General features: G+C 37.4%; 1 long non-coding RNA gene across 1 annotated transcript; it reads left to right on the plus strand.

Annotated features, from left to right (window-relative positions):
* Positions 1-1,674: 1,674 nt before the first annotated feature.
* LOC119473523 lies at positions 1,675-24,248 on the plus strand. The gene is made up of 3 exons (XR_005202742.1): positions 1,675-1,685; positions 17,622-17,628; positions 24,167-24,248. It is a non-coding gene; the product is annotated as an uncharacterized LOC119473523 (long non-coding RNA).
* The last annotated feature ends 251 nt before the right edge of the window (positions 24,249-24,499 follow it).

Consider the following 24,499-nt stretch of genomic DNA (forward strand, 5'->3'; position numbering starts at 1 on the left):
ATTTTTCCAGATGCCATTCACGCACTTTGTCGTCACAGCCTCCTAGGCAGTAGCGACATTCTTGATACACATCAAAATGTTGTAGTGTTTCCAAAAATCTCACAATGTTCTGAGTCAGCATCTATAGCGGATATTGCTTGAACAAAGGTGGTTCGGAGATAGTTGGCCTTTAACGTAGCAATCAAACCTTGGCCCATAGGCTGGATGAGTGGAGTCGTGTTTGGCGGAAGAAAAACAAATTTTACATCTGGATGGAGGTCACCTAGATGTGGTGGGTGTCCAGGTGCATTATCGAGTAGCAATAAAATCTTGAAAGGAATATCTTTCTCCAAACAATATTCTCGAACTTGAGGAATAAAACAGTTCATAAACCTATCTTCAAACAATCCTTGTGTCATCCATGCTTTACGTTGAGAACGAAAGTAGACGGGCAGTGTGTGCTTGTTAACATTCTTGAACGCACGCGGGTTGTCTGAGTGATAAATTAAGAACGGCTTCAGCTTAAACCCTGCGATGTTCCCGCCAAGCAGCAGAGTTAGCCTATCCTTAAATGCTTTAAATCCCGGCATGCTTTTGGCCTCTTTGTGAATATAAGTGCGTGCTGGCATCCGTTTCCAAAATAATCCAGTTTCATCAACTGAAAGTCTGTTCTACTAGATATCCCTCACCTGTAATTAATTCATCCAGACTATCAACAAACGTACGTGCTCCTTCCTCATCCGCACTCGCTGCTTCTCCAGTCACTCGAACACGATGCATCTGGAATCTTTTCCTGAATCTCTGGAACCAGCCAGAGCTTGCTACAAATTCTTGACTGTAGTCTTCTCCAGCACGCTCCTTCAGAGTCTGAAATAGACTTCTCACCTTCATTTGCACAGTAAAAAGACTTGATGGTGTCCGTTTTTGAATTTGATCTTCCATCCAAATATATAGCAATTTCTCCATTTCGTGGATGGGCCCGCTTCGTTGCTTTGTTATAACCGTTGATCGCATGGGTGCAGAACCATTCACAGCTTCATGAATTCTTTCTTTATCTTTCAAAATCGTCGACACAGTCGCGTGTGATAACTTCATATCACGTGCGATCACATTCACTTTCTTTCCTCCTTCGTACTGCTTAATTACCTTCATTTTTGTGTTGAGATCGATGGCCTTTCTTTCTTTCTTGGCAGGCTGAGGCATAGACAAAGACAATTTCCTCTTGGTAGACATCTTGGGAGGGGTTTGATGAAAAATATCCAAGACACAAAGCACAAATTGCTGTACTGAGTCTGGGATAACAGTTGAAATGGTGCACGCGGAGATGGTAGTGCTGCCAGAAGCTGGTCCGCACTGTCGTAGGCCCAGCTGGGCAATGTTTGCACTGCCAGACGCGGAGCAGTCATGGCTAGCGATTGTGGTCATAAAGTCGAATGGTCGTAAGTTGCATAGGTCGTAGTCGATCAATACCTGTAGAGTAGGTAAAGCCTTGTGGTTTGGTGTTGCTATTGCACCCTCTCCATCATTGTGGTCTAAGACATATCGAATTTCTTGTGTCATCCCAAACTTATCATGCCTCTGCACATGTCCATCCCCTGTATTAAATTCCTCATCACAAACTCTAGTTACCTTTTGCAGATACTATGAAAGCCAGCTTATGGGCTACACTCTTGAGAATTAGCACCTAGTAAATGTTTGTAAAAATAGTGGAAAAGATAAAAAAAAAAAAAGCAGACACAAAGTAATGAATGAATTACTGGTTCTGTTTCTAACTGGGTCTAGATGGTTTCTCAGAGACTGATCCTCAGGGAAATGTCCAGAGCAAGAATGGTACCCATATAGTCTGATGAAACTCCTGGTGCAAGTCAGTGAATTCGTCTGTTTCACAATGCCAAGAGAGTGGTGTGTGTATGTGCATGTGTGTCAGTGTGCATGTTTATTTTTCTCTTAGGGAAGATGATGGTCATTCTGAAACTCAAGCAAGTTGCTGAGAGCGCCTCATATTGAACCTGGTCTGAGGTAATCTAGAATCTATTCTCTGTCCATAACTTGCTAATTTAAATAGCTTCACCAAGTAGAGAAAAAAAAATCACAGAAGAGATAGAATAGAAAAGTCAAGGACCTTTGGATTCTAAAAGAGCATATTTCTAGAAAATTGCTAATCCAGAGATCCAAACATACCTTGACAGCCAAGGAAGTCTAGAATGGGACCCTCATTACAGAGTCCTCTTCCATTATCCCACCCAGGTTTGAGTGAAGGCTGCCGATGGCTTCTCTTAGGCCTGCACCATGATTGGCCCGTGTTACTGTGAGAAGCAACCAGTCCTCACTGGGGTAGGTCATGCACCTTCTTACATACCTGAATGAATTGATGCCAAACAATTTGAATATCATCTTTATCAAATTTATTTTTGTACAAAGATTCTCTTTTTAAGAAAATGGTAGCCCCCACCCAAAGTTACCATAAGTTAAAGTGTTATAGCTCCTAGGAAGCCGATAATGTGCTCAGAAAGTGATCCCCACCGGCTGCACCCTAACGCTGTTGTTACTGTGGATTGGTTGCTGCCTGTGCTGCAGTGGCGCCCCAAGTATACTTACGTTTTCATTGTTTACATATATGTTCTGTCTTTGCTCTTAATCTGTAAATATCTTTAAGGAAATCGCTGTCTGTGAATCATTCTATTCTTCATAGCACCTTGCATGATGTTTTACAAATAGAGGTAAAGAAATACGGGTTAAGTTACTGAAAGAATAAAGAAAAATTTATATTTTTGACTTTGGAGCATGCAGTGTGACTGTCTTTGCCTTCTTTCTATAGTAAAACTCCATTGGCTCCATGTTGATTTCATTGTTCTATTAACTTTGATAAAATCTAGTCTTCTAACTTGGTCATAGACATAAACTGTACCAAAATAATGAAAAATCTTAGGTCTTTTTGAACAAATATGAATAAAAATGTAAACTGATCTCTTTACATTAAAAAGTTTTAGCATTCACAATTACTTGGATTTCAATAACTTTGTAAATATTTGGGGATAGGAATATTTGGGAACATTTTTAGGTTATACTTGTTGGTCTCTTGAACTTGCATTACCTTTCAAATAGAGTTGCAAAACGCACTATGCAAAGTTAACTTCTGCTGCTTTTTGTGGCTTGATCATTAAACTCAAATTAATACCCTTCATTTATCCTATGGCAAAAAGTACTCCTTGTGGTAAAGTAGAATATATTATATATTTGCCATGTATCCAGCATTTTAAAAACAGTAATTAGCATCCTGCATCATTTTATAAAATCTAGTAATTCAAGCCTGCAGAATTTTTAAAAAATCGTAATAAATGATTACCTGGGAGGAAATGACTGCTTTTCTTGAACCGAAGATATTTGAAGCCCTGCAAGTAGTCAATAAAAGCCACTGGTTGCTTTTTTTCTGTAGTCCTCTCAAAAGATGATACTAATTTTTAACTGAGATGATAAAAGCAAATTAAGTTTTACTTGATAGCATTTCATGGAGGGATTTGGGTTTTTATTTCCCTTTTCCTTATAATTGAAAAAAATTAAATTTTATTGTTCTCCAGATTATAGTACCCATTCCTTTGGCTTCGCCATTTTTATTCTGAAGCAAGCACTGAATTAGATACCTACACATCTAAATTCTTAGCCTGTCTCTGTGTATCAGCCCGTGAATTTGTTTTTCACCCTTTCGGTGTAGTCAAGGTCTAACATACACACAACATGTGTCTGGCGCTTAACGGAAGCCCAGCCACTGTTTATGGAATGGAATAATTCGTGCTTAATGTGACTTTGGTCAAAATTTTCTCATCTCTAAAATTGAATATAGTGACATTCAACTTCCCTTTCCTTTAAAATTTTATAATTCTACGTAAGCCCTTTCCCAAATTGCTATGAATGTAAATTTCAAAGTATTTTAGAGCAGAGCAAACTAGGCTACTTTTTTTATTGCCTAAGGTATAGATTTATCTTTCATCAATGGGTATTCATTTTTGGAGACAAAAGGTCATCTACATGACACAGTATTACGTTCTTAATGATAAAAGCATTTCTCTGCAAACTATTTAGCCATAAAACTGGGGTTGAAAAAGGGTTGAATATCAGGTAGTATCAGAGACCGTGTGTGTGTGTGTGTGTGTGTGTGTGTGTGTGTGTGTGTGTATTTTAAATTTAAGTTCTGGGGTACATGTGTAGAACATGCAGATCTGTTACATAGGTTTACAAGTGCCATGATGGTTTGCTGCATCTGTCATCCCATATTTATCCTGCCAAAGTGATTGATTTTTTTATTTTGAAAACATATAGCTTATATTGGACCAACACTGACAGACATTTTCAAGGGTACCCCAAAGAACAAATATTGACGTCTCAACACCAGGCAGTCCTAGACTGTAAAGTGTATTGGTGTTATTGGTCTAGGTATGTTGAAAGATATAAATGTAAATATTCAAAAAATTCAGCAAAGCACAAACAGGATAAATTCAAAGAAAACCGCACCAAAATAGAAAGTCCTAAAGAAATAGAGAGAAAAGCAAATTATTACATAGAAGGAAGATCAAGTGATCTCTGATTTCCCATCAAAACAGTGGAGTCCTGAAGGCAGTGAAACACCATCTTTATGGTGAGAATGTATCTCAAGAATGAAGGCAAAACTAAAGACACTTCCATTAAAAAGCTACAAGAATTTGTTATCAGTAGATTTACCAGTAGATCTGCACTACACAAAAGTCTAACAGGCATTTTTCATACTGAATGAAGAGCATCTAAGATATATATACATGTATGTCTTATATATACATGTGTCTATATACATACATGTGTATATATAGCAAACCAACAAAGAAAAAAGCACTCATAAGGCAACATTCAAAAAACCTATATAATTGAACAGCAAATTAAAATGTTGTTTCCCCCACTATTACTTTCAGCTGTGCTTGGGGAAGTCTGCCTTACTGCCTCTAACACATCTCACCCAAACACACAGCTTTTCAATCTCTTCCTGTAGTTAAAAAGGAACTCTTTCTGTCTCCTGGACTTCCTCTTATCTGATAAATGCTCACTCTTCCCACTTTCGCTAGCCAAGTTTCAGCTGAAAATCAGGAGCAGGGAGAGGTGTGGCCTGTTCGATATCTCCTTCTTTCTCTTTTCTGTGTCCCTTACTCTTTATGTTGTTGGAGGAAACAAATAATAGTAAATAAAAACATCTGATTATCTTTGTATTAACAAGTGCTGCCATGGTCTTCTTTAAGCAGCTAAAACACAAGTCTGCAGCCTCTGGGCACACCAGAGGGCCTATGTCATAGGTATTCAGACCCTGATTCTGTCCTGGGGCCTGTGGCACAGATACTCAGAGCCTGACCATCTCCCCGGACCTGTGAGCAATCTTAGGCCACCTCATGGCCTGCTTTAGTGATGGGCCACTAGGAAAACTTTTCATGCTTGACATTCAGCAGCGTAACCTCAGCCAACTTTTCTTGCCAGATACTGTTCAGTCATATATTTCAGGGAATCCCTCTTTGTCCAGGTGTGTTAAGTAAATACAGAAAATAGAAGCCAGTCTCTACTAGGCTGCTCAAGACTGGCTTCTTTCTTCTATGTTTACTTAACACACACAAAATGTCTCAACCTCACTACCTCACTACCCCAAACTAGTGGGCATGGCTTTTCTTTGCTCAGAGGTCACCTGCACCCATCCTCCATTAAAAAGAGCAGAAGGCATCTCAGAACTCTCTTCCTAAGTGAACGGTCAGTCAGTAATGAGATGCTGGCCTTTATTTTAATACTTCTTACTTGATTGTAAAGACAAAAACAGATCCCCTTTCTATTACTAAACAAGAAAGGAGAGAAAAGCCATAGAAGTCTTTCTCTAAGCCAGTAACCCACCATTCCCTTATATACCCTCAAATCTTCATCTTCCTTACATGTTTTGTTAGAAGAGATTAATGATGGAAATACTTGAAAAAATGGAATAATTTTGACTGCCTGGGTTTAAACATAAGCATGCTGTGTCTTTCAATGTGGACTCTCTTTAGAATGTGGGAGTAATCATCACCTCTTTGTTTTAATGTCTGAACCTGATTCACCAATTCAAAAATTAAGAGAAAAGCAAATCATTACAAAAAAGATCTATTCAGCATTCTGTTAAAATTGCACGGATTAAAATCTTCTAGGTATAAGGTCTACCGGTTGTTCTTAAATAACAAAAAAACAAACAAAAAATGGCTGGTCATAGTATCTCATGCCTTTAATTTCAACACTTTGGAAGACTGAAGTGGGCAGATCACTTGAGACCAGGAGTTTGAGACCAGCCTGGCTGACATGGCAAAACCCATCTCTACTCTAAATATAAAAATTTGCTGAAAGTGGTGGCACAGACCTCAGCTATTTGGGAGGCTGAGACAGGAAAATCACTTAAACATGAGAGGCAGAGGTTGCAGTGAGCCAAGATTGCACCACTGCAGTCCAGCCTGGGTGGTAGAGCCAGACTCCATCTCAAAAAATAAATTAAATCAATCTCTCTCTCTCTCCCTCCCTCCCTCCCTCCCTCCCTCCCTCCCTCCCTCTCTCTCTCTCTCTGGAAGGTGGAGCAAGATTAAATAACTCGTTTAAAATTCTTGGGAATTTTGAATTTCTATTGCATTCACTTACTGTGAGTAGACACTTAAAAATAAAAGCATTTTATGAGGTTTGATCTGAATGACCCCCACAGCAGCTCTGTCCCCTAAGGTTTTGTAATCTCTATGCTTACAATGAACAGGTTAATTAGCTACAGCTATGTCCATAATGGGAATCACACTTTTTAGGATCACTTGCAAGTTCTACAAATTTTGAGCTAATGACTTAATCAGTGACACACAATGTGTTCTATATGCAAATTTATGGCTTCACTGTCACCTATTTTAATGTCTTCTAAGTCTGCATCCAATTGATTCTCTCCTGAAATCTACAAAAATACATGGAACGCTCATAGGTAATTTGACGTAATCAAAACTAGACCTGTCCTCTTCTTTCCAAAATGTTGTATTCCTATATTTATTCATTTAGTAAATATATTTTGAGCATTACTCTCATGATCAGTCAGTCTCACGGAGGGAGATGGGATCTGTGGATAGTGAGATCTGTGGGCAGAGTAAAGCAGGAAATAGAGGATCAAGGGAGTGGTTTTTTATGTAAGTAGGTCAGCGAAGTTTTCTTTTTTTTTCCCATTTATTTTATTGCATTTTAGGTTTTGGGGTACATGTAAAGAACATGCAAGATTGTTGCATAGGTACACACGTGGCAGTGTGATTTGCTGCCTTCCTCCCCATCACCTACATCTGGCATCTCTCCTCTTGCTATCTCTCCCCAGCTTGCCACCCCCCACCGTCCCTCCCCTATTTCCCCCCAACTGACCCCAGTGTGTAGTGCTCCCCTCCCTGTGTCCATGTGTTCTCATTGTTCAACACCCGCCTATGAGTGAGAACATGCGGTGTTTGATCTTCTGTTCTTGTGTCAGTTTGCTGAGAATGATGGTTTCCAGGTTCATCCATGTCCCTACAAAGGACACAAACTCATCGTTTTTTATGGCTGCATAGTATTCCATGGTGTATATGTGCCACATTTTCCCTATCCAGTCTATCATTGATGGGCATTTGGGTTGGTTCCAGGTCTTTGCTATTGTAAACGGTGCTGCAATGAACATTCGTGTGCACGTGTCCTTATAGTAGAACGATTTGTAATCCTTTGGATATATACCCAGTAATGGCATTCCTGGGTCAAATGGAATTTCTATTTCTAGGTCCTTGAGAATCGCCACACTGTCTTCCACAATGGTTGAACTAATTTACACTCCCACCAACAGTGCAAAAGTGTTCCTACTTCTCCACATCCTCTCCAGCATCTGTTGTCTCCAGATTTTTTAATGATCGCCATTCTAACTGGTGTGAGATGGTATCTCAATGTAGTTTTGATTTGCATTTCTCTGATGACCAGTGATGAGGGTTGCGACATTAAGAAGCTATAGCTGTAAATCACACAGATACCGGAAGGAAGAGCACTCCAGAGACAGGAGCTGTCTTGAAGTATTCAGAAAAAGGAAAGGAAGCAAGTGTGCCTGGAACACAGTGAGCTCAGAGAAGTGCATAGCTCAGGTCACATACGGTCCTCTGAGCTGTTACAAGGACAGTATTTTTGATCAGGGTAGGATGTGAAGAGCCGGAGCTGCTGGCTGAACCTAAGGACAATACTGACTGCCACTGTCTTATGTTGGTTGTCATCATCTCTCATCCTTTTTAATCCATAACTGCCATTTTTACCTGCTGTCTTATCATTCCTAAATTCACCCTCTGAAGTCAGATTATAGTCTTTCTAAAATGCGTATCTTATTCTGTGGCACTTGTTACTTGAAATGCCCCCAAGGTTTCATTAAAGACCAGGTCTAATCTTTTTAGATTAGCATACAAGATCTTTTGTAATCTAGTTCTTTCTTGCCTAACCAGACCATTCTCCCATAGCTGCCCCTTAAAACAACTAATAGTTCTTTAAATGCACGTTAGTGTCAGATGTCTCTGCACATGCTGTTCTTACTTTCTGATGTCCCATTAACCACTGGGTTCTCTGCTCTTCGTCTACCATTGCATGCCTCCTCCACACTGATGCCTTCCTTGACTTTCCCAAATTATGTTCAGGGACACTTTCTATGTGTGCTTCCTTTTATCAAAATGTATTTTCATGGTCTTTTTACATTTTTTATCTTCTCTATTAGATTATGAGCTATGAAAGGTCAGTGGTTAATTGTGTGTCTGTCTCTTTTTGTATGTGTGTTATATATTTTGAAGAGCCTACCATGGTGATTGGAACATAATAGATGCTAAAGAAAATTCCTCTTAAATAAATAATGCAGATTCATCTAATATGTTGCAGGTTATCACTTATTCTGAACATTAAGAAGAACACTTCAGCAAAAGAGTGAAAAGACAATCCAAAGGAAATAAGAAACTGTTTGCAAATTATACATCTTATAAAGGTCTAGAATCCAGAATATATAATGAATACTAACAAATCAACAGAAAGACACTAATAAAAAACAGCAAAGAATATGATTAATTATTTCACCACAGAAGATACACAAATGGCCAAGAAGCACAAGCAGAGATGTTCAGTATCATTATAGTCATCAGAGAAATGCAAATCAAAACCACAATGAAATAGTACTTCACATCTACTAGGATGGCCATAATAAAATGATCATTTTCACTTGTTTATCTCCATAAACAGCCTGCTTACACATAAGGCCACATTTTAAGATACTAGACATTAGGACTGCCATACATTTTTTTTGGAGCATGGATATAATCCAACCTGCAGCAGCACTAAAATTGCTAAGCTCTGTGAATGTAATGAAAGCTTCTGATCTTAATAGTGCCACATTTTTAAATGTAAGTGGACAAAAGAACTTAGAAAATAACTTTGAGGAAACAGGATATACAGGATGAAGGAAGTTAAGAAACAAATTTCAGATAGGTATGAAAAGGCATCAACAAACAAGAGCAGGTGCTCTAACTGAGCCAGGGTTTAACATCAATTCTATTCCTATGTGGATTTCTTTCCTTTTCATTTTTATAAATGTAAGCACTGAGAAACTTTGTTCACACAAATAAGCAGATAGATATGAAAGAGATCTCCTTGTAGCTGTTAATTAGTTGAACTCGCTTAGTTACATATAAAAAGCACATACAGATCAATCAGCAAAGTTTTTAAGGCGCAAATTAACTGGTAACAGGATTAGGTCCTACTATAATTTTGTTGAAAGCAAAGCTTTGCAAACCACCACCTACCCTGCATAAAGCTGTTATTTAATCAGTAGAGTTAGTGACTTCCTCTACACAATCCATCATATTTCAAAGCTTTCTTTTCGGTACTCAGAGATTTTTATATTTTTGGAGCAATGTTTGGCAGTAAATTTCAGAGTGGACACATGGGTTTTTGTTTTGTTTTGTTTTGTTTTGCTTTGCTTAAAATAAGCACAAAGAAATATTTGTATGCATAGCTCTATGAATTTTACCACAGGTAGAAATTCAAATAAACACCGTAACAAGGAAACAGAATAGTTGCATCATCGCCTTGCACCTGCCATTAAAATGCCTTCTTTATGTTACTGCTTTTCCCTCGTAGTCTAATTCTTCCTCCTACAACCCCCTCACTCATAACGATGCTGATCCAGTCTCCATTGCTCTACATGTTTCTTTTGTAGAACGTTATGTAAATGGATTCATACAGTAAGTCCCCTTCAGAAACTTTTCTTTTTTCACTTAGTTTAATGCGTTTGAATACAACTGGATTATTTCTTGACCCTGAAAAGCATTCCATTGTATGGATGTACCACAACTGTGTATCCATTCATCCACTGAAGGATGTTTGGGTTATTTTTAATTTGAGGCTACTATGACTAGAGCTTCTGCAAGCTTTTGTGTGCAGGTTTTGTGGAAACATAGGCTCTCATTTGTATTAGTCTATTGTCACACTGCTATAAACAACTAGCTGAGACTGGGTAATTTATGACGAAAAGAGGTTTGACTCACAGTTCTACCGGCCGTCCAGGAAGCATGATTGGGAGGCCTTGGAAAACTTACAATCACGGCAGAAGTGCAAAGGGGAAGCACACGCCTTGTTCACATGGGAGGGCAGAAGGAAGAGAGAGTGAAGGGGGAAGTACTGCACACTTCCAAACAAACAGATTTTGTGATAACTCACTCACTATCAGAACAGCAAGGGGAAATCTGCCCCCAGGATTTAATTACTGCCCAGCAGGTCCCTCCCCCAACACTGGGGATTACACTTCCACATGAAATTTGGGTGAGGATACAGAGCAAACTATTTCATCATTTCCACAATGTAAATACCTAGGCATAGGATTGGTGGGCCGTACATTGTGTATATGTTTAATGTTTATTTAATGTTTTCAGAAACTGCCAAACCACCTTTCAGAGTGGCTGTACATTACTACATTTGCATCAGCAGTGCATAACTCCTGCAGTCATTCTACATCCTCATTACCCTTGGTATTGTCAGTATTTATTATTCTAACCATTCTAACAGTTTTATATAAAAATGGAAATGGGCCATTTTGAAAGGAGAGATGAAGAAAAAAACAGAATACAATATTTAAGAACAATAAAACAATTACAAAATATGTGGCATATACATAATTGGAATATCAGGAAAAGATAAAATGAAGCAGAACTAATATGTGAACCAATAATGGCTGATATTTCTCCAAATTAATCTCAAATATCAAACTACAGGTCAAGGAAGCTCAAAGAACAATAAACAGAATAAATCCCCAAAATAAAACTAAATAAATATAAAAATAACACCTATATACTCTATCTAAAGTAAAATATTTAAAGTATTGAGATAAAAAGAAAAAACAACCTAGCTGTCAAATTATCCTCCAGTGGTGAAGGAAAAACAAATAGTTTCTCAGACAAACAAAAATTCAGAGCATTTTCACCAGTAGACTTGTCTTGCAAAGAATGTTTAAGAAGTTCTATAGAGAGAAGAATAATATAGGTTAGAAAGTAAGATTTACATAAAGAAAGCAAGATAATCAGAAAAGGAATAAGTGAAGTTAAATAAAAGTGTATTTTTCTTTTTTTTGTGTGTGTGGTTTTTTTTAGATGGAGTTTCACTCTTGTTGCCCAGGCTGGAGTGCAATGGCACGTTTTCAGCTCACTGCAGCCTCTGCCTCCTAGATTCAAATGATTGTCCTGCCTCAGCCTCCCAAGTAGGTGGGATTACAGGCATGCACTACCACACCTGGAAGATGCTGTATTTTTTTAGTAGAAGTGGGGTTTCACCATGGTGGTCAGGCTAGTCTCAAACTCCTGACCTCAAGTGATTGACCTCCATTGGCCTCTGAAAGTGCTGGGATTACAGGCATGAGCCACCACGCCCAGCCAAAAATGTATTTTTCTTATTCCTAGTTGATCTAAAGATAACAGTTTGCCAGAAATCACAGCAATAATGTATTCATTTATGTATATATACATATATACTTGTGCATAGGTGAGGTGGGTCACAGCAATGATACAAGGGCCAAGAGGAAACAATGACGATTACTGTATTATTATAAGATGCTTGCACTACCCGCATACAGCACCATTTGAAAGTGAACTTGGATTTGTTGTAAATGCATACTGCAAACTCTAGGGGCAACTACTATAAAAGGTTAAAAAAGAAATATAACATGTATTCTAGGAAAGGAGAGAAAATGGAAATATATAAAATGTTCAATTAAAACCACAAAAGGCAGGAAAAGTGGAAAATAAAAATAGAAAAAAAACAAAGGAGCAATAAATAATAAAAGTAACAAACATGAGAGATATCAATACAACTGTATCAATAATCATTTTGAATATCAGTCTAAATTCACAACTAAAAAACAGAAATTGTAAAATTGAATCAGAAATAAGAACAAAATAAATGTTGTCTGCAAGAAATCCACTTTAAATATAAAGACACATACATATTAAAATGTTGAGAATGATATATCATGATTTTCTTTTCATAAGAAAGGAGTACCTTTACTAATTTCAGATAGAGCATTCTTCAAAGATAGAAAGTAGTTAGAGAAAAATAGGAGCATTACACAATAATAGTGACTATTCCATCAAGACATAGTAATTCTTAATATGTATGCATCCAACAAGAGAGCATCAAGAATACATGATGCAAAAATTGATACAGCTTCAAGGAGAAACAGAATGTGCTGTTACGTCTGGAGACTTTAACACTTCTTTATCACAAATGGACAGACCCAGCAGACAGAAAAGCAGTAAGAAAATTGTTGAATTGAACAGCACCATGGAGTAATTGAATATAATTCACATATAAAGACTGCTTCATTAAAACAGCAGAATGCACATTCCTCTCAAGCTCATATAAAATATTCAATAAGATGGATTATGTTCTGGATCATAAAATACATGTTAACAAATGTAAAATAATAGAAATCATACAACATCTACTCTCAGACTACAGTGGAGTCAGGCTAGAAATAAATGACAGAAAGATAGGTGAAAAATCCCAAAATACATAAGATTAGACAACACACTTCTAAATAACACATGGGTCAAAGAAGAAATCTCGAGAAATTTTAAAATATAGTGAAAATAAAACTTATCCAAATTTGTGGGACACAGCAAAATCTCAAATTTTGTGGGATACAGTGCTTAGAGGGAAATTTATAACATTGAATGCATGTATTAGAAAAGAATAAATATGTAAAATCTGTACTCTAAGCTTTCTTTTTTGGAAACTAGAGGAAGAAAAACAAATTTTGTCCAAAACAAGCAGAAGAAAATAAATAATAGCGAGAAATAAGTAGAGGAAATATATCAAATGTTAGTTTTGAAAAGATCAATAAATTGATACACTTCTAGCCAGGCTAACTAAGAAAAAAGGAGAGAATGCATATTACCAATGCCAGAAATAATACAGGGAATATCACTACAGATAGCCTGGACATTAAAAGGACAGTAAATAAATGTTATGAACCAGTACTATGACCACAAATATGGTAACTAGATAGAATGGACCGCTTCCTAGAAGGACATTAATATGGGTTGGCTGTGCTGCCACTCAAATCTCACCTTGAATTATAGTGATCCCCACATGTCAAGGGTGGGACCAGGTGGAGATAATTGAATCATGGAGGCAGTTTCCATCATACTGTATTCATGGTAGTGAATAAGTCATAAGATCTGATAGTTAAATAAATGGGAGTCCCCTGCACAAGCTCTCTTGCCTGTTACCATGTAAGACGTGACTTGCTCCTCCATCACCTTCTGCCATGATTGTGAGGCCTCCCCATTCATGAGTGATCACAGATCACTTACGATCTGTGAGTCAATTAAACTTCTTTCTTTTAAATTACCTAGTTTCTGGTGTCTTTATTAGCAGCTTGAGTACAAACCAGTACAGACACAATCTGCTAAAACTGACACAAGAAGAAACAGACAATCTGTTTAGGCCTATATCTATGCCGGAAATTTAATCAATCCCTAAAAATCTTCTAAAACAGAAAGGTCCAGACCAGGTGAGCTAAACTAGTGGATTCTACCAGATATTAAATGAAGAGATTATAGCAATTCTCAACATCTCTTTCAGAAGACAAAATTGGAGGGAATATTTTCTAACTAATTCTATAAGGGCAGGTTACCCTAATTTATATATATAATTGGTCTATAGATTGCACATATATCAGCAGGTAAATATATATATATATATATATATATATATATATATATACTTTTTGCTTATTTTATATATATAGTGTAGCAAAGTTGCAAAATACATGGTTAATATACCAAAGTCAATACCTTTCCTATATACCCATAAATGGCTATATAGTAATGAATTTTAATTTGAAATTTTAAGTAAAGTTACCATTTACATTAGCTCTTCCAAAATTACTTAGGTATAAATTTAAAAAGTAAGTATGTGCAATACCTATATGAGAAAAATACAAAACTCTGATGAAAGAAATCAAAGAACTAAATAAATGGAAAAATACTCCATTTTCATGAATAGGAAGATGCAATATTGTCAACATGTTAGTTATTCCCAAGTTAATCTATAGCTTCTACAAAATTCCATAGAAAATTCTAAGAAGTTATTTTTCTGATATTAAAAATTGGATTCTAAAGTTTATATGGAAAGGTGTAAGACCCACAATAGCTGACTAAATATTGAAGGAGAAGAACAAAGTTGTAGTATTGACTATCTGGCATTAAGACTTAATATAAAGCTACAGTGATAAAGACAGTATGATATTGGTGAAAGAATAAACAAGTAGATGAAGGGAACAGAATAGAGAGCCCAGAAATAGACCCATGTAAACATATGCAGCTGATAATTGACAGTGGAGTAAAGGCAGCAGACATTGGAATAAAGATAGTCTTAAAGGACGCTTGGATTACTGAACATCCACATGCAAACACGTGAATCTAGACATAGACTTTACACTTTTCACAAAAAACAACTAATATTAATCATGGACCCAAATGCAGAATGCAAAACTATAAAACTATAAGGAAAAAGAAGAAAATCTAGATGATCTTGGGTATGATGAGGACTTCTTACATACAGTACTGAAACACAAACTGTGAAAGAAATAATTGATCAGTTGAATTTCATTACAATTTCAAACATTGTTCTGTAGGAGACAATGTCAAGAGAATGAGAAAACAAGACACAGACTGGGAGAAAACATTTGCAAAAGACACATCTGATAAAAGATTGTTACAAAAAGTATACAAAGAACTCAACACTGACAGAAACGTGGGCAAAAGACCTTGACAGTCATCTCCTTAAATATGATGTTTCAGAACTTATCAGCAATAAATGTGCCCTTTGTTTATTTACCAGTATCAGAAATAATGCAGGGAGTATCACTACAGATAGCATGGACATTAAAAGGATAATAAAGAAATGTTATGAACCAGCACTATGACCACAAATATGGTAACTAGATAGAATGGACCACTTCCTAGAAGGACACTAATAGGGGTTAGTGTCCTTTAGGTGAGTGCATACACTGAGGGACATCCAGATAATGGAATAATATTCAGCACAATAAAGAAATGAACTATGCATTCATAAAAAGATATATAAAATATTTAAATAAACATTATTAAGTGAAAGAAGCTAATCTGAAAAGCCTACATGGTGCATGCTGAATGATTCCAACAGTGGTACATTCTGGAAAAGGCAAAATTATGGAGACAGTGAAAAGATGAGCAGTTTCCAGGTGTTAGGCAGAGAAAGGGATGAATAAGCCAAACACAGAGGGTAATGAGGGCAGTAAAACAATTCTTGGGTATACTACAATGATGGATACAAGTCACTGTATGTTTCTGAAAATTTATAGAATGTACTACCTCAGGAATAAAATTTAATGTAAATGATAAATTTTGGCTGCTAATGTTGTGTCAGTGTGGGTTCACAAATTTTAACAAATATACCTCAGCTCTGTGTCCCCACCCAAATCTCTTGTCAAATTGTAATTACCAATGTTGTGGGAGGCAGTTGGTGGGAAGTGGTTGAATCATGGGGGCAGACTTCCTCCTTGCATACTCGTGATAGAGTTCTCATGAGATCCAGTTGTTTAAAAGTGTATAGCACCTCCCCCATCTCTCTCTCCCTGTTGCTCCAGCCACATAGGACATGCCTGTTTCCCCTTCACCCTCTACCATGATTGTAAGTATCATGAGGCATCCCAGCCATGCTTCCTGTACAGCCTGTGGAACTGTGAATCAGTTAAACCTTTTTCTTCTTAAATTACGCAGTGTCAGGTAGTTCTTTAGAGCAGTGTAAGGATGGGCTCACACAGCACCACTCTGATGGGGGGTTTTGATTGGGGGAGCCATTTTATGATAGCAAAGACAGGATGTATAGGGGAACTCTGTACATTCCATTCGATTTTGATGTAAACCTAAAATTTCTCTAAAAATAACAATAAAAAAAGAATAATATAAATTTGTAGAAAATGTTATCAGATTATTATACTACAATATTCTACAATTATATTTTTAAGTTCAGTTATGGATATATGAACACTTATTACATAATCCTTTATGTCTTTTTTGCTTTTCTGAAATATGAATTAGCAGAAAAAATATTTTTAACTCGTTATTTTCTTGTACCACCAGGCATTCTTTATGTCTATTAAATGATGCAGTCAATTCCAGTTCTTCAGCTCTTATGCCTCAAGTCTTTAATCTTACTATTACTTTGAGAAAAAAAACTATCAAATATTCATACAGTTGCCAAGGCTACTGATAATATTCTTTATTATAAAAATTTATTTTTAAATTTAGAAAACATGAAATAGTAGTCTTTTGAAAATCAACTATTAAAATTAATTGTTGATAGTTTTGAATGATAAACACAATGTGAAAAATAACTTTTCAATAACTAAACATTAAGCTTTTTCATTTTAAGAATGCCTTAATTATCAGTTAGTTAGTTCTTCATTAGGAAGTAGATTAGGTCATTAAAACAGTTGCTGTAATTTACCGAAGACAATAGTATGGTGAATTCAATATTTGTAGTATAATATTGTCATTTTCTTTATCTGAATACTGTACTTTCTATATGAATTGGTTTTCTTGAACCATCATTACTGAACAGAAAAATTAATCTGAATTGTTTATAAAAGAGATGAAATTCCATTTTATTCTAGAAACATCCATTGCTACTGTTTTTGCCTTTTACGTACATTTTGTCCAAAATCTAAACTTTGGGCTTCCTGAGGGAAGCATGTCTGGTTCAGGCACTTAGTCTCATCACTCCTCAAATTGTCCCCCTCTTCCTAAAGCAAAGGTTGTTTATTAAATGATGGAATGAATCAGCAAGTGAGTGAAGCTTATTGAAGGCTGCTTTGACAAAATTCCCTTTTTTTGGTTTGTATTGCACTATGATACTCACATGTATAACTCAATATATTATTAATTTAGTTGTTTTGTAGATTTTATATCTTTGCTTCTACATAATATTTTAGGTGATCTTTCTAATTTATATTTCCTAATTTCTTAAAATTGTATTCAGGCCTTGATGCCAGTTTACCTGTTTTAGACAAAGTTTTAGAGTCAAGAAGTTTCTTTGACTCTGCTGATCACAAACAGAAATGGCCCGAGATAGCACTGGGTAAATGTCAATAAAATTATTCTATTTTTGCAGATGTTTAGATTTATCTGTATCAAATTTGACTGTGAATACGTGTCTCCATGTGTAATGATGAAAGCTGTTCTTCAAAGAAAAAAGAAGACATTCTGAATCTTCACTGTAAATTATACGCCATACAAAATCAGTCCAAATTGTTCAAACTCTTGGACACTCACAGTGTGATTATGCTCACTGCCGAGAGTACTGTGTAATTATCCTAGTTAACAGCAGTGTGCTATGCTCGTCTCCTAAGAAGAGATGCAAGACATAGAACTAAAATAAGTACAGATGCGGGTCCCTGTTTTTGTTCTCTGACTCAGCATGTGAAAAACAACCACTCAATTCCAGGCTTTTCGCATTTCCCTAGTAAAGATGTTAAGCTAGATGAATCAAGTGTTTGCTTGGTAAATATGAATTTCTGCAGTTGAGATGGAAGGCCAAGTGCTATTTGTGTCTCTAAAGCTAAATTCACTTAATAGAAATGAACATTAATTTTCCTTCCATAATGAAGGAAATCTGTTGACTCTTTTGTATCTTTTTGATTTCTCAGCATGGGAAAACTGTTTACTGAAACATTTTGAATTTTGATGATACTGCATTGTAATTTATGATAGCTACAGTATCAGACAATAATAAGAAAAAATAAGATGATGAGAAAGTGGATGAGAGCTAGGCAAGTCTGAGGCCACATTCCTACCTTGGAAAAGAAAATAGAAGCTAACAGGGTGCTTGATTTAAACAGATAGAAATAAAATGGGTGAAATTTGTTACAGTAACATGGTTGTTGGTTTCCTCCCTACCTGAGCTTTATTTACCATCCTAGAGAAGAATTTGGGTATCAGGAACGAAGCTGCAGTAATATAAAGCCTTCCCCTTAGTACATAAACCTCATTTTCCCAGAGGCTCCTCTGGGCCCTTTAAATCAGGCTTCACTCTTAATTGTATCAATTAACCGTGCCCCAAGTAAGCCACAGGGGCAAAGCTGAGAAGTCAGAGAAGGAGGTGAGTATGTGGCAATCCTCTTGACATAATGGAGACTAACCTAAATTACATACTTTATTATAATGGCATTACTAACCTAAATATCATTGCAGATGATTCATTCCCATCATAATCATGAGGGAATCCTGCAAGTGAGCCTGAGAGAGAATTGGATCCTCATTTTTTATCATTTGATTTGACACGTTCTGCTTTGAAAACATAATAGCCATTTAAGAGTGTGTGGCATTTGTAATCCATCTCCAAAGGGTTGCTCTTTTACATCCAGCCTAGATCAGTAAGACCAAAAAATCATGGATATTTAAGTGCAGTTAAAAGGGGTTGGTTGGGAATGAGGCTGTTGTTACCCTGAGCACATTGCGGAGTTAGTTACTCTGGTAACTGGAGCTAATGGGACAGTTCTCCATGGGCAAAATGAATCTGAGAGTCTGAAGCAGTGACCTAGATAATCCAGGCAAACTGCCCACTTCTGCCTGGAGTGTCAGGAAAATTGCTCTAATTCCCCACTTCACTTTGATAGTGGAAGCCAAGTCAGTTTTCTTCAGTGTCCTATTAAGCTCCAAGCTCCTCTTGGTCTTTAGGCTGGGGCTGAGCCTGTCAGTTGGAGCTCATTCTCTGTAGCTCTGGCTTTGATTGCTATGGAACTGGATGGGGCTGAAATAATAACTCTGCTGACCTCGTGGGAGCTGTAGGGCCATGTTATCCATCCAGTCACTCTTGTGTCATTTAAAATAGTGCTGAATGAATAGCAGTAACCGAATGCTTCAGTCCTGGTCATTATTTTATCTATTCATCCATTCTACACATTTACTACGTGTCCTTTACATTCCCATTACGGTCCACGATAACAGTATGTCCGTGGTTGTATTGGGAATTGGTCATTTCTTTTGGCCATCCAGCCCCTGAACATATTTCATATGTTTTAGAAATTCCTCGAATTGTTTGCTCTCTGCTCCTTTCTGGGTAGGCCAGTCACTCACTCGTCCTGCCTTACCTTTCAGTTATGATACAGGCTGGATTTTTGAAGAGGAAGCTAACGAAGCAAAGAATCGGGCGTTGTGCAGATGGTGGGATCTCTGGCTAAGTTCCAGGGTAGTGGGGTAGTACCTTAAAGTGTCCAACCTTGTCATTGTTAGCTATAGAAGCCAAAGGGTCTCTACTTAGGGTAGCAGAGGTGATATCTTTGTTGAACTCGTTCTGCAAGATTTCAATCATTTCCCCTGGTTATGAAGACTCGACAGTTGTTCTGTTCCTTCAAAAGATCCCTAAGAGTGAGAACATGCAGTGTTTGATTTTCTGCTCTTGTGTCAGTTTGCTGAGAATGGTGGTTTCCAGGTTCATCCATGTCCCTACAAAGGACACGAACTCATCATTTTTGATGGCTGCATAATATTCCTTGGTGTATATGTGCCACATTTTCCCTGTCCAGTCTATCATCGATGGGCAAATCACACTGCCATGTGTGTACCTATGCAAAAATCTTGCATGTTCTTCACATGTACCCCAAAACCTAAAATGCAATAAAGATAAATAAATAAATAAAGATCCCCAAGAGCTTCCTAGTACCTTGTAGTAAGTACTTTTCCCAAATAAACTAGCTAGAGTTGATTTTTCTTATTTGACATAAAATGGTTCGTGAGAAAACCAAGATGGAGTGGGTAGAAGGGAATTATATATGAGAACATATTCGAACTCACACTGCAAAGATGTGCAGCTTCTCGCCCTGCATTTCGCCAGGACTGTAGGACTTAGTAGAAATTTTATCTTCAAAGAAGGTCTGATTGAAACATAGATACATAGAAGAATGGATGGGGAGATGATAAATAGATAACAAAAGTTCTCATTTTAATTATAAATTGTGATGCTTTGCTGTGATTTAAAAGTTTGAGGATGTCAAATAAAAAAATTTACAGTTTGAGTCATGTTGGTATATTAGGGTAATTAATGCAACCGATAAGCCCTCAGATTTCAGCACTTTGACAAAATAAACGTTTACTTTTCAACTACTTCAGAGTCTGGCGTTGGTGCGGCCACTCCCTAGGGTAGTTTGCATCCAAGAGGGTACTGGGGCCACATCCAACATTTCCTGTAGCCTCCAAAGTCCAGGGACATAGAGAGGAAGGGACAGAATGTCTCCTAACTGCCTTTGGTAAAATATGACTCAGTTCCCCTCACAGTACCTTGGCCAGGGTGACTTTCATATTTCCACCTAATTTCCAGGAAAGCTGGGGAATACTGAAAAGCATGAAAATATTTGGTAAGCTTTAAAGGCCTTTGTGTGTCTACCATTTGATCACTGGATATTCATTCACTCTTTTCTCACAGGAAGAAGGCACATACATATCTCTTCCCAAAGGAGATAACCCTCAGTCACACCCAGTTAGCTCCAGTCCACGATCTGTGGGTGATCCCCATATCTTCTCCACTGTTTCCAAATGTTGCTCCCTTTGCTCCTAAAGCCTGTGGACAACACATAAATTGTCTGCCCTCTTCCTACTCACACCCGTCCAATATATAACATTAAAATAGTGATGAGATAGCTGCAATAAAATTCCAATGTGGAGGAGGGGGAATGAGATACAGCTGTCAGTGCTCCATGGTAATTAGGAAGTCACATCCGGCAGAAATCAAGAGCCCTTCCCTGTGGTGTGGGAGGCACCTTGATTGCATCCTGTTCCTCTCTCTCGGGGAGCTCCCTGGCTGACCTCCAGGGACCAGGAGCTCTGGCTGTAGCCTCCCAGGCTTTTTTCCTTTTTCATTATTCTCTTTAGCAGCCTCTGAAAATAACGTTGGGGGAATATGACCACTATGCAAGTTGCACGGCTGTCTCAGTCGTCTTCTCTTCTCCTATACGGAATAATAGAACCTATTGTTGCTTCAATTCTCAAATTGTCAAAGGACTTTTATTTTCATTTTTTTTTGTCAGTGCTTGCTTCTGGTTTCTTTCGCAAAATAGTATATTTTTCTACTCAGAAAGTATGTAGATTTATTATCTATAATACTTATATCCAGTCTTATTTCATGGGTCAGTAAGTATACACTAAGTTCTTTTTGAAACATAATTCTTAACCTTACTTTTCCCCCTTTCTTTCTTGCTGAGATGCCAGCTTCTCTTAAGTGAGTTTCTTTTTGGATACCTCTTATGACCACTTCAAAACCTTGGCATCATATTTGATGCCAAATAAAGTTGCTCACCCAGTTCTATAAAGGCTTTGACCAGTTTCCTGTGAGTATAACCAAGCAGTACCTTTCCACAGAGTCAGTGTCTTCTGCTTCTTATCATGGGATTCCAGGATTTGGCATCCCCAGGGACTGCTCATCATTCATATACGTATAACCCAGAATTGAAATCATAGAGAAATTAATGCAAATGGATGAACTCTTGGCCAGTGGATGATGGGAGCCAATGGATACAGCTTCTGCCTTCTTTAGCCTGGGTGCACAATTTTGAGATGAATTCTACAAATGTCTTCAGAAAATCATGGAAACTTGAATGTTATTTGCCCTCACAGTGGTCAAGTCCACAATTCATTTTTCTATTGATTCTTCCTATCTCTGCATCATTTCTCATGCCTCATTCTTTTCTCACATCACTTACAAATAAACTGCATGTACATGTTCTGCTTCAGTTCTGCTTGGGGGAAGTATGTAAGATGAGATAGTGGCTCCCTTGAGACTCTCTGGTGGAAAGGAGACTCTTTGGTATAACATTTTCCCTGAGCTATTTCTTCCAGTTGAGAAGTTTCACAGGAATTTTGTCACTCAAAACCTTTTTCTTCCCGTGGTTCTCCTCTTTTACCTTGGTTGTTTACTTATTTACGGGCATATCTAATTTTACTGTGCTTTGCGGATTTTGCCTTTTTTACAAATGGAAGGTTTGTGGTGACCTTGTATTCGGCAAGTCTGCCAGTGCTGTTTCCCCATAAGCATGTGCTCACTTCATGTCTCATTGCCACGTTTTGATAATTCTTGCAATTTTTCAAACTTTTTTCTTATTATTATCTTTCTTATGATGATCTGTGCTGTTACTGTTAAAATTGTTTTGAGAGGCCATGAACTGCTCACATTTAGGATGGTGAACTTAATAAGGGTGTTTTGACTGCTCTATCAACTAGCTATTCCTCTGTCTCCCTACCTCTCTTGCTGCTGCTATATTTCCTCAGACAAAACAGTGTTGAAACTCGGCCAATTAATAGCACTATAGTGGCCTTTAAGTGCTGAAGTGAAAGAAAGAGTTGCACATCTCTCACTTTGAATAAAAATAGAGAAATGATTAACCTTAGTGAGGAGGCATATCAACAGGTGAGACAGCCTAAAAGCTAGGCTTCTTGAATCAGTTAGTCAAGTTGTGCATGCTAAGGAAAAGTCCTTGAAGAAAATTAAAAGTGCTCCTCTAGTGAACGCACAAATGATAAGAAAGTGAAACCAGGCTTATTGCTGATGTGGAGAAAGTTTTAGTTGTCTGGATAGAAGATCAGTCCAGCCACAATGTTCCCTTTAACCAAAACCTGACCTAGAGCAAGACCCTAATTCTCTTTAATTCTACGAAGGCTGAGAGGTGAGGAAGCTGTAGAACAAGAGTTGGAAGCTAGCAGAGGTTGGTTCATGAGGTTTAAGGAAAGAAGTTATGTCTCCGCAACATAAAAATACAAGATGAAACAGCAAGTGCTGATGTGGAAGCTGCAGCAAGTTATCCAGAAGATACAGCTAAGATCGTTGATGAAGGCGGCTCCACGAAACAGATTTTCAAATAGACAAAATTGATTTCTATTGAAAGAAGATGCCATCTAGGACTTACATAGCTAGACAGAAGTCACTGCCTCACTTTAAAGGACAGGCTGTCTCTTGTTAGGGGCTAAAGCAGCTGACGAGTATAAGTTGAAGCCAGTGCTCATTTGCCATCTGAAAGTCCAAGGGCCTTCAATGATGATGCTGTATTCTGCCTGGGTCCTGTACGTGGACAACAAAAGATGTATTGGATGACAGCGTATCTGTTCACAATATGGTTTACTGAATATTTTAAGCCCACTGTTGAGACTTACTGCTCAGAAAAAAGGAAAGATCTCCTTCAAATTATTACTGCTCACTGATAATCTACCTAGTCACCCAAGAACTCTGGTGGAGATGTGCAGGAAGATTAATATTGTTTCCTGCCTGCAGCCCAAGGATCAAGAAACAGTTTCAATTTTGAGTCTTATTATTTAAAAAATATGTTTCATGAGGCTGTAACTGCCATAGAGAATGATTCCTCTGGTGGACCTGTACAAAACAATTGAAAACTGGAAAGGTTCACCATTCTAGATGCCATTAAGAAATCTATGATTCATTAAAGGAAGCCAAAATTTAACAGGAATTTGGAAAAAGTTGATTTCCATCCTCATGGATTACTTTGTGACAAGTTCAAGGCATCAGTGGAAGAAGGAATTGCAAATGTGCTGAAAATAGTAAGAGTACTGGAAAATGGTAATAGTACTGGAATTAAAAGTGGAGCCTGAGGATGTGACTGAATTGTCACAATCTCATGATAAAACTTCCACAAATGAGGAGTTGCTACTTACAGGCAAAAAAAAAAAAAAAAAAAAAAAAGTTTCCTTGAGATGGAATGCACTCCTGGTGAAGATGCTGTGAACATTGTTGAAATGACAACAAAGGATTACTAATATTACATAAACTTAGTTGATAAAGCAATGGCAGGATCTGAGAGGACCGACTCCAGTTTTGAAAGAAGTTCTACTGTGGGCATAATGCTAGCAAACAGCATTTTATGCTACAAAGAAGTATTTTACTAAAGGAAGAGTTAATT

Source organism: Cebus imitator, unplaced genomic scaffold (genome assembly GCF_001604975.1).
Source record: "Cebus imitator isolate Cc_AM_T3 unplaced genomic scaffold, Cebus_imitator-1.0 Scaffold165, whole genome shotgun sequence".
Classification (NCBI taxonomy): domain Eukaryota; kingdom Metazoa; phylum Chordata; class Mammalia; order Primates; family Cebidae; genus Cebus; species Cebus imitator.